A 10,576-nucleotide genomic window follows, 5' to 3' on the forward strand; every position below is an offset into this window, starting at 1 on the left:
ACATTTTTCACATATTAAGTGAAAGTGTTCTTGACGTTTTTTATGTGTGAAGAATGTCAATATTCTTGACATTTTCAACATGTCAAGTATCACTGTTCTTGACCTTTTTTTTCCTAGTCGAGAACATCCACATTCTTGACACTGAATTCAAGAAAAGTGACACATGACATTTAAAAAAAATCCAAAAATGTTGTTTTTATAGTAGTGACTTTTTTTAAAATATGTTTTTTACTTGTGGCTCTTCCCATTAATTATCCTTCCTTTCAATCCATCCACCAAATTAATAAATAACAATTATAAATAACTCTTTGAATAAAGAAAAAGTTGCTACATAAGTTTCTATTTCACTATTTGGTCAGTTTCATTAACAGAAAATTTACGTTAGAGGGCAATCAATATTTATCTTCCAAGTTTTAATAGTTAAGATGTTAAGTTGATATTCTGAAATTAAGGCTCTAGAATGAATTATTCCTTCAAAATTATTAAAATAATTATGACATAAATTAGAAAAAAAAAGGTAAATGAAAAGGAAAAGAAACTGAAAATGGAAAGATAGAGAAAGTAGATGAGAAAAATGTAAAAGGATAGGTAGTTCCACATGTGATGCTGAATAGCTTGAGAGCAATGAAAGGATGGTGATGGGTCCTTTAATATTAATATTAATATTAACATTAAAGCTATTGCTCTCACACCTTTCTTTCTTCTGATTTAACTTCTCCATTTAAAACACACTGTCCCTTCAGTTTAGGTATCTGTTTCTCTATTTCTAGCAAATAATATTAATAATTTCTACCATTATTCCTATAAATCTACAAACTTCTATATCAAATAACTCTATTCTTCAATCCTCTCTCAAATTTATCCATCTATTTTGTATTTTCTATATCTCAATATTCAAATTATTTTTTTCTGCTCAATTCAACCACTCGGCCAATAAAAATATAAAGAAAAAATAAATTATCTTTTCCATCTTTTAACTTTTTTTTAGACTTAGCTTCTATTTTATCTTTAAATTTTAAAGTGTTATGCATTTTAGATTTTTTTTTATTCATTTTATTTTTTAAAATTAAGTCTATAAATACTACTTCTACCTCTTAAAATGTTACACATTTAAGATTCCGTTTGGTAACTATTTTGTTTTTTTGTTTTTATTTTTTAAAATTAAATCTATAAATACTGCTTCCACCATCAAATTTATTCATTTTTTATTTACTTTTTAATAATAGTTTTAAAAAACCATGTCGAATTTTGAAAATTAAAAAAAGCAGCTTCTAAAAAATTGTTGTTGTTGTTTTTTTTTTTTTTTTTTTTTTGCTAATAATTCAATCATTGTACTTAAGAAAAATGCAAATCATGGTAAGAAATTGGAAAAAAATAGGCTTAATTTTCAAAAACCAAAAACAAAAAATGAAATGATTACTAAATGAAGCCTTAGTATTTAAATTTTGAATTTGGTCAACTTGGTCTTTACGTTTTAGAATTTACACTTCTATTCTCGATAAATTCACTAAATATTCATTTTTTCTGTCTTTAGTGTTAAATGATTGTTAATTAATTAAAATTAATTAAATTAATTATAATTAATTAAGTTTCACTATTAAAATTAAATTTAAAATTTTATTTCATAATTAATTTAAGTTAATTAATAGACAAAACTGAGTATGTAAAAAAAAGTTGAGACTAAAAGTGTAAAATTTTTAAATCTAGGAACTAAATTGAAACAAAATTCAAATTTCAATAATAAAATTCTTATAAAATTTAGGGACCAAATAAAAACTAAACTAAAAAACTAAAGACCATATTTTTTCTAAAATAAATTAACTTTCGAAAGATTAATTATTTAATTTCCATCCATTATTGAGCTCCAGAAAATAAAACTTGGTGCTAGTCAATTTGGTCAAAATTTCTTGATGGAATTTTTTGTATTTTTTTAAAAATAATAATAATATCTCTAGAATACGAAGATTTGAACTTTTAACTTGAAAAGAAGAAGAAGTACGTGTATATTTTTAATATTTTAATGGAAGATAAAATTAAGATGGACCCACCAAAAAAACTATACACTATACATTATCTCTGTATAATGATGACCAAACAATTTTAGGCAGTATAATGATGTAGAGTGTACATTTACATATTTCAACTTACATAACAGATGCCTTCATAGTATGTTGGTGCTTTGATTTGACTTCTCTTGGTCAACAAATTGAATTTCTTTCATGAAATTAGCCATGTGACTTAATAGCCTATTAATTGCTCGTAAAAATTATTTATAAAATAATATATATAAGCAACATTCCCAACCATTTGATATAATAAAGAAGACAAAACAAAACAAAGGATGGAAGTGTAATATGTATTATTGTTCAATGATATTAAGAATGTCACCCGATGTCATATTATATATATAACATCTATATCTATATTATATTAAAAGAATGAAAGATGGAGAGTTTTTACTTTCCCAATTTGTTCTTCTTTTAAAATTAAATGACGGTTATGCCCTTCTATCTTCCTTAGATGTAGTGGTTAGTTATTGCCTATTACCCTTTTGTAAATTTTATAGGACGTTTTAACTTATGTATAACTTCTTCACTCTTCTCAATCACAAAGAGACGTATTTATAACTTTTTCACTCTTCTCAACATGGATTCAATTTTGAGGTCATCAACAATAACAATAACAAATCACTACTACAAATACTGTTTTTTCGCAGTTAAGTATCAATGTTATTTGATGTTTTTAAAAACATCAAGCAAGCCCATGTCAAGAATAAGAGAAAATTTTTTACTGACTAAAAGCGTCAAGTTGTAATTTACTTAATATGTTATAACAGTCAAGTATATGAGATTCGTTGACTTATTTTAAGTGTCAAGTAAATACTTGACGTTTATTATGGATCAAAGTTTTCATAACTTGACAGTTTTTATTTGTCAAATGTAATTTCTTCTTGACACTCAAAATCTAACAACTTAAGGAATATTTGATACATTTTGTTTGTCAAGCTTTTTTTTAAAAAAGAAAATGTACTATTTTTTTCATGTTTTGAAGTCCAACAATGATATAGAACACGATCATTTTATTAACCAAGTAAACAAACAACACATATATTGAACTATTTAAACTTCTTCAATCAACCAAAACTTTCCATCAACCTATCTAACAAAATGCATATATCCTTGAACATAGTTGTCATATACATACTTACAACCATAGAATGTTTACAAAATTCGTAACAAAGTCCATACATGAACAATCTAATTTGTAAGTTATATAGAAGACTATCAACCCGACTATGTGAACAATTTCAAAAAGAATGTTCAATCCCAATATAAATTAAAATCCCAAAAGAAGAAACTCAAATATCTACAATTCCAAAAATTACATCAACTATACATATTCAAATACACCATATGATCAACATACATGTTTCCAAAATTACCATATAAACATTCTACCCTTATATCCAATATCAACAATATATGCCTAACCTATGTCTTCAAAAAATTGATTGTCAATATCCAAAAAATGTAGATTGTCACCATCACATGTGGGGATCCAAAACTTTAGCTAGCTCTACTCGTACCTCGTTCAACTCAAATTGACTGTATGAGTCTCTTGTATCAATCTAATATAAAGCCCAAATATAGCAGTCAATACTTGTGTTGTCAAATGTTATATATTCGAATTATTGAGAATACTGCAGTTGTCAAATGTTATATATTCGAATTATTGAGAATACTGCAAATATGTATTAATTAACAACATACCAAATCTGTGACTGCTTTGCTCCCTTTAGTGATAACATCTCTTATGTATCTCATCACATAGTATTCACATTCAATGGTTCCAGCTTGTAACGGACACTACAATAATACATAAACGAAAATAATTTATGTTGCATACACACTAGGAATAACCTACATATATATAATTTAATTAATGAATAAATATGTCTATACTTGCCTTTACGATTTTTCATAATGTTTGCTTACGACCTTTTGGAATATTTTTCTGAGATCGAAAGATCGCAATAGCCCTATTGCCAAGGAACAACCACAAGACAGTAAAATAAACTACACTCTAAAATGAGGAAAAACATCATACGACAAGAAGTTAACTTGTGTGTCTCTTACGTATCTGATATCTATTCGAGATGATGTTCGTAATGAGTCAAGGTAATAGACGATATCATCATACACGTTAATAACTAGTAGTGCTCAATGACCACTAAATAAAATACAAGTACTATAAGTTCACTGTTGAAGCAAGAACTTTTAATGAATTGAGTAGTAAAACTTTTCTTACCCTAGATTAAAAGGAGCAAAAAGTGATTTGGTTTTGTTGTGAAGCCATTAATCTACTACAAAGGTTTCGAGTCCTAATTTCTTGAGTGTTTTAACCAACAGATATAAGGGACAAGTCAACAAATATGTACTTTGAAACTTTTTTTTTTAGTACAAGTACCTAGAAAAGATTAAAAGTCAATAAATAAGTATATATAAAAGATTAGAGTACCTAAACGAATGACATCATATTACTTACGCCATATATGCCATCAACGTCAAAGTCTTAACTTCTCTCATGCTATAGAAATCAATAATATCCTTCCGCAGAATGCAACTCTTTCTACTGATTCCCAATAGCTCAACAGGTAGTTGGAAAGAAATGCTAGACTCTTTGGTCATTACCTTTTCTGCAAACCTAAGTATTGATTTTAAATATAGTGGCAAATTGATTGTGGACTCATAGACAACATCTTTTTCCTTAGCAACCATCATTGAAGCTTTTTCCTAATGCAACAAAGTGATCATATCGTAACAATTTATGAAAGTTAGTAATGCAACAAAGCGATCATATCAAATTCATAATATAAACATCAACTAGTGCAACAAATTGAGCAAATTTAACTAACGACCTCTAAAATTTGTTTATTTTTGCTCCCATTCTTGGAATTATCATGTTCATCATTCAAGATGATCATGTCCATATTCACCTTGTCTTTTTGTTTAACATCCTTTGCCTTCACATTCTTTTTCAGTTTATTTCGGATTCAATCTCATATGCCAATCTTAGTTTGGAGTAAGATCCATATCCAGACATCGGTGTAAATTTGTGGCATTAGAATAGTTTCCAATTCTTTTAACGCGCAAATGAGTGCTCCATTCTCTTGACTAAGCTCCTCAAATTGATCTTTTTTTTTTTTTTTTTTTTTTTTTAACGTTTCACTATGTGGAAGTATATGAGGTTGGGGTAACAAAACCGCCATATGTGTTTTCTCAATGTAAAGATGAGCATAACTTGGCTAAATGGATGAAAACTTCATCTTGAAACCAATTAAATGAAACCTGATCTGAACAAGAAGCTACCCTAAGATATCAAGATTGAAGTGCATTTGGGAGTTTCAAGTCAAGGTTAACCAAGAAAAAAAAAAAAAGAAAAAAGAAAATTGGACCATTTCTCGATTTGTGTTGTTTCTTTATGTTTTTTTGCTGCTATTTTGAGTTATTTTTCAGCCTAACCATGCCCATTTATTTAACGAACACTTAATTCTCAATGAATTGGTCAAACTAAGCCCCATATCAGCTTATAACAGTAGCTGTATGCATCATATTTAGCACAAAACAGCAGTAGATAAATTGGTTTGCTGTTAGTTTTCTTCAAAACATCAAGTTGTTCTTCCAAACTCCAATGAAATCCAATATTAACTATGAAACCACCTTCAACTAGTATTCAAGAATCGATCAACTAAGTTACCAATCCGGCATAAAACAGAAAGCAAAACTAAAACCATCCATGAATTCTTAAAAACAAGTACTAATAAATTATAATTATAGTTCAAATTTTTCCAAGAGAGAAAGAAACTCACCATGAGAATAGAAACAAACAGCAAATAAGACCAAAGTTTGACATCTTTACGAAAGATCAAGAATAATATTGCAAAAAATTACGGAATTTTTTGCAACAAATGTCAAAGTACAAGAGAAGTTTTTAGAATCTAGCCTAAAAGTAAATGAAGTAAGAATCTCAAATGAACTCCATAATAAACTCAAAACTTAAATTGGTATATCAAGAGGATTCATGCATTCTCATCCCCCTTCATATCATTGAAATTCAAGCCTCGGGTTAAGTGAGGATTCACTAAAATCTATCATCATTCCAACAAGAATACAATTTCAACGTATCCTTGATTTTGAAAGCATTCAAGTACGATAGCTTCTTCATCCCAAAAAGAATACAGTCGCAATATCAGCTGAATTCATCAGTCACTACACCCATGTACAAAACTAGTAAATAAATAAATAAATAAAACAAAAGAACCCAACATAAGAAAATATAGAAAAACACTACGAATGGCAGAGAGGAGCACTAACAGAAATTAGATTCAATAAAGAGAGTAAAAACCCACCAATCAAATAAAGATAAACATCAAATAGGACAAAAATTAGATTCACATTGGAGCAAGAACAAGTAAAAAATCTCCAAATAAAACCAGACCGACCAAAAAGTATAACATAAACAATAGAAAGAGTAGAAACCTACCAATTAGCTACAAATAGTACCAAAATTTCAGTCACATTAGAGTAAAAACTTCAAATAAACTCTAAGAGACCAACATTAGAAGAGAAAGAGAGAAACCCACCAAGGAAAAAGAGTCAAACATCAAACAAAGAGAGCATCATCCATTACAAAGAGCTGAAAAACCTAAACTAAAGATCCAAACAAACATTTTAGGAAGAAGAAAGCAAGTAGAATCGAAATATGCGAATTGAACTTATAGGGGGTTTACGTCGATACTGTCATTGATGCAGTAGCATGGACAACCGATGGCAGTGTTGAAATCTCTTCTCGACAGCATGAAGGCACTGTTTGTATCAAAAATTAACTTTTGGGCACAATTGCTCGAGAAGAAGAAATCGTTTGGGTGTGTTGATTTCGTAAATGAAAGAAAATCACAGGTGGGGGATGAAAAGGAAAAAACAAAGTCAGCGCCTAATTAATTAAAACTCTCCTATGCAAATTATACTTGACATTTTAAAAATGACAAGAAAACAACAATTAAACTTGATGTTTTTTAAATATTAAGTATTGTGTAAGTGTAAAAAAATCCGAAAAATCCGCCAACCTCCCTTTTTTTACATTTTCTTGATGTTTTTCTTTAACATTACCTATTAATTGACATTTTTAACTAATTGAAAGTTGCAAATGTCAAGTAATACTGTTTTTGTAGTAGTGAATCCTCAATGCTTATCAAGCAAGTTTTAACATTTGATCAATTTCTCTATATAAGTGATTATTCGACGTATTTATAACTTTTTCACTCTTCTCAATCATAAAGGGACCATTCAACGTAGATTCAATTTTCAAGCCATTGACAATAATGTTGAAATATATGTCACGAAAGTTGTTGCACCGTGGAAGAACCACTGCCTTGAAAGCAAATACGACATGACCTCGATGCTAATCGCTTCTGTAGGTTGCTCCCCAAGGTTAACACAGCCTCAAAATTCAGGTGTGCACTTGCCGAAAAAAGGATCAGAACCGATAAGAAGGTTGCCTTAGAATAGTAGAAATCAAGTGGAGAAGAAAGAATAAAATTCAATTGTGTCATCTTAGTGTGTGAGAGGAGGACACCAACAGACGAAAAGAAAAACACAACGGACAGAAATTTAAACGTTCAAAATCTCCCACGGATAGTTAAGTAATAAAAATTAAACTTATAAATAAAATGATAAGGAATAAAATTTTTTTTTTTTTTTTTCACACAAGCATGATTACCAAACTTCGATGGACAAACAACAACAGCAACACACACATGATGACAGAGTTATACTTCCACCACCAACCCTCTTTGGATTTAGAATGTTTTGGTATTTATACCCTCTAGACAATTTTAAATCTATCCATGTGGGACAAAACTTCCTGCTCTCTTAACTTTTACTATGAGTCTAAGCCCAAAAGTCATTTCCAACAAATAATAAAACAGATTCCTCAATGTTTATCAAGTAAGTTAAACCATTTAATCAATTTTCCCATGTAAGTGATTATCAAACTCGAACATTTGGGATTGTCAAATTGCTTCATGCCCATGAATTCTCTTATTAATCAACTCTCTATTTAACTATTGTAAAACTCAATTTTAAAAGCATTGCTACCTTCATCTTAAAAAAAAAAAAAAAAAAATAAATAATAATTGAAAGCAATGTTTGCAATTTTTTTTTTTTTAAAAAAAGTATTAGCATTCTAAATGCAATATTGGTGAATTTTTCATGTCAAAACGTTTTCAAAAAGTAACATGCTCATAAAAAAAATGTAAGTTCATATTCCATTGTATATATTAATTACATCAATATGAGTTTTTTTTTTTTCTTTTTTATTTTTGCCAATCACAAAACCTCTTGTTTTAGATCTATTGATTAGTTTTTGATGATTATAATTTATTTTTTAAAAACAGTTTTAGTAGCTCATCTTTTTGCATCCTTATTTTGAGTGAAAATGGAAAAGCAAGTTAGGAAACACATCGATGAGTAAGCAAAATCTCAAGCCATACTCACAACATGAACAATTATTTCTCTCTACATCATCTCTTCCATCGCAATCTTCATTTGATCTCCTTTTGGTTTGTTTTATCCAATTTTTTTATTTGCAATGTAATTACATTCAAACACTCATCAATCAAATTAATTTAATATAATAGATCACATATCTTTACTAAATTTGTTTACCTATTTTTATTATTAGACAGTAGCTTCAAATTTGGTTTACCCAATTTTTATATATTAACTACATGTTTAATTTATGTATTAAGTAAGTTCATATTTAATTTATACATTAAGTACATCCATATGAGTTCTTTTACCTCTCTGCTTTTTAGATCTATTGATTGCTTTTTTAATGACTATAATTTCTTTTTTTAAATAAACTTTTAGTAATAACTCATATTTTGCATTCTTATTTTGCGTAAAAATGGCAAAAGAGTCACGTAATGCTTATATTATTTCATCTCTCTCAACATGAACAATTATTTCTCTCTCCATGGTCTCATCCATCAAATCTTCATTTGATCTTTATTAATTTTGTTTTTTTTTTTAAATGGCAAAGTGTTTAGGTTTAAATCTTATTTCAATAAAATTAAGAAAAAAAATTTTGCAGATAAAAAATGTCAAACTATTTACTTCTATCAATCTCTATCAAAGAAGTGTAAAAATTTTTTATTTTATATAAATAGTTCCAGTTATTCTTCCATTTTTTAAAATCTCCTTAAAATTAATGAATTTAATATATTACATAATATTCACTAAATTTGGGAGTTTTGTCCAATTCTTTTCCATTTAAATTTGTTTGATCAACAAAATAAATTTGCTATCAAATTTGTTTTACCTCATTTTTATTCTACTAAATTTGTTTGTCATCTATAATAATAGCAATGAAATCCTCATAACTTAGAGAATGTTTATCAGGCATTTGATCAATTCTTCTATATAAGTTATTGGCAAACTCATACATTTTATGTACTCGGGATTGATAAAAAAAAAAAATAATAATTTAAATTGTTAATTATTTTTAACTAACAATAATAAATTAACAGTTGGGAATGTTTACTTTAGAACTTCTATTGAAATTTATGTACTCGGGATTGATAAAAAAAAAATAAAAAAAATGAATCATTTGTTGAGTCAAAGTTTGTCATTTTTTATTACTTGCTATTTTAAAATTTCTATAATAATTAATTATTTAAAAGAATATACAATTTTGTATAAATCTAGATATGGATAAATCAAAACCTAATATTCAATTTATATATAAAATGCACATAACTATTGTAAAATTAATTTCAAATTTATTTTCACATTTTTATTAAATTCTCACATACTTTGTCCTCACTCACATGCATTCTAGAAAAATTCATAGGAGATCACCTAACATAAGATTGAGTTCCTATGATTGAGTCACCAAAAAGGAATGTACACCTTTTTGGTATAGGTAGTAACTTTTAATTCTTTTAAGCATTTCTTAACCATGTACTGAACTCGGGTCGTTACAATATTGTAATTGTTTGGGAAAATTTGGTATTTTTAGTCAAATAACTTTGAGTATAGATTTTATTTAGTCCATAATTTTAAATGTTTGAAGTTTAGTTTCTATTTGGTCCATAGAATTCCAAAAATGCTGTATTTTGACTTTGAAAACTATTTTTTTAGTTCTTGAAATTTGGTTTGTTAAATAACAAAGGAATTAATTTAGAGGTGGAATGAGTGTCCATAGGCTTAATTTTCAAAAACAAAATGGTTACCTAATGGGGCCTTCATTATTTGGTTTTTAAATTTCGAGATTTACATTTTTAACTTCGATTTTCTTACTAAATACCCATTTTCTTTGATGTTAATATCTATTATTTAATTTAAAATAATTACAAAATAAAATTTTAAAATTAATTTTCATGGTGATGAAATAATAGTAAAACCTGATTACTTATATTTTTTTTAATTAATTAATATACATTACATTAAAGACTAAAAGTGAATATTTAGTGAAAAATAAAAACTAAAAAAGTAAATCTTAATGTAAAGCAAAT

The 10,576-nt window shown here is 27.5% G+C and overlaps 1 pseudogene; it reads right to left on the reverse strand.

The window, feature by feature from the left end:
- Positions 1-3,544: 3,544 nt before the first annotated feature.
- On the reverse strand, positions 3,545-4,688 carry LOC150032846 (uncharacterized; annotated as a pseudogene).
- Between the last annotated feature and the right edge of the window lie 5,888 nt (positions 4,689-10,576).

This window comes from Benincasa hispida, chromosome 11, assembly GCF_027475165.1.
Source record: "Benincasa hispida cultivar pf3 chromosome 11, pf3_genome.v1.1, whole genome shotgun sequence".
NCBI classification, from domain to species: Eukaryota; Viridiplantae; Streptophyta; class Magnoliopsida; order Cucurbitales; family Cucurbitaceae; genus Benincasa; species Benincasa hispida.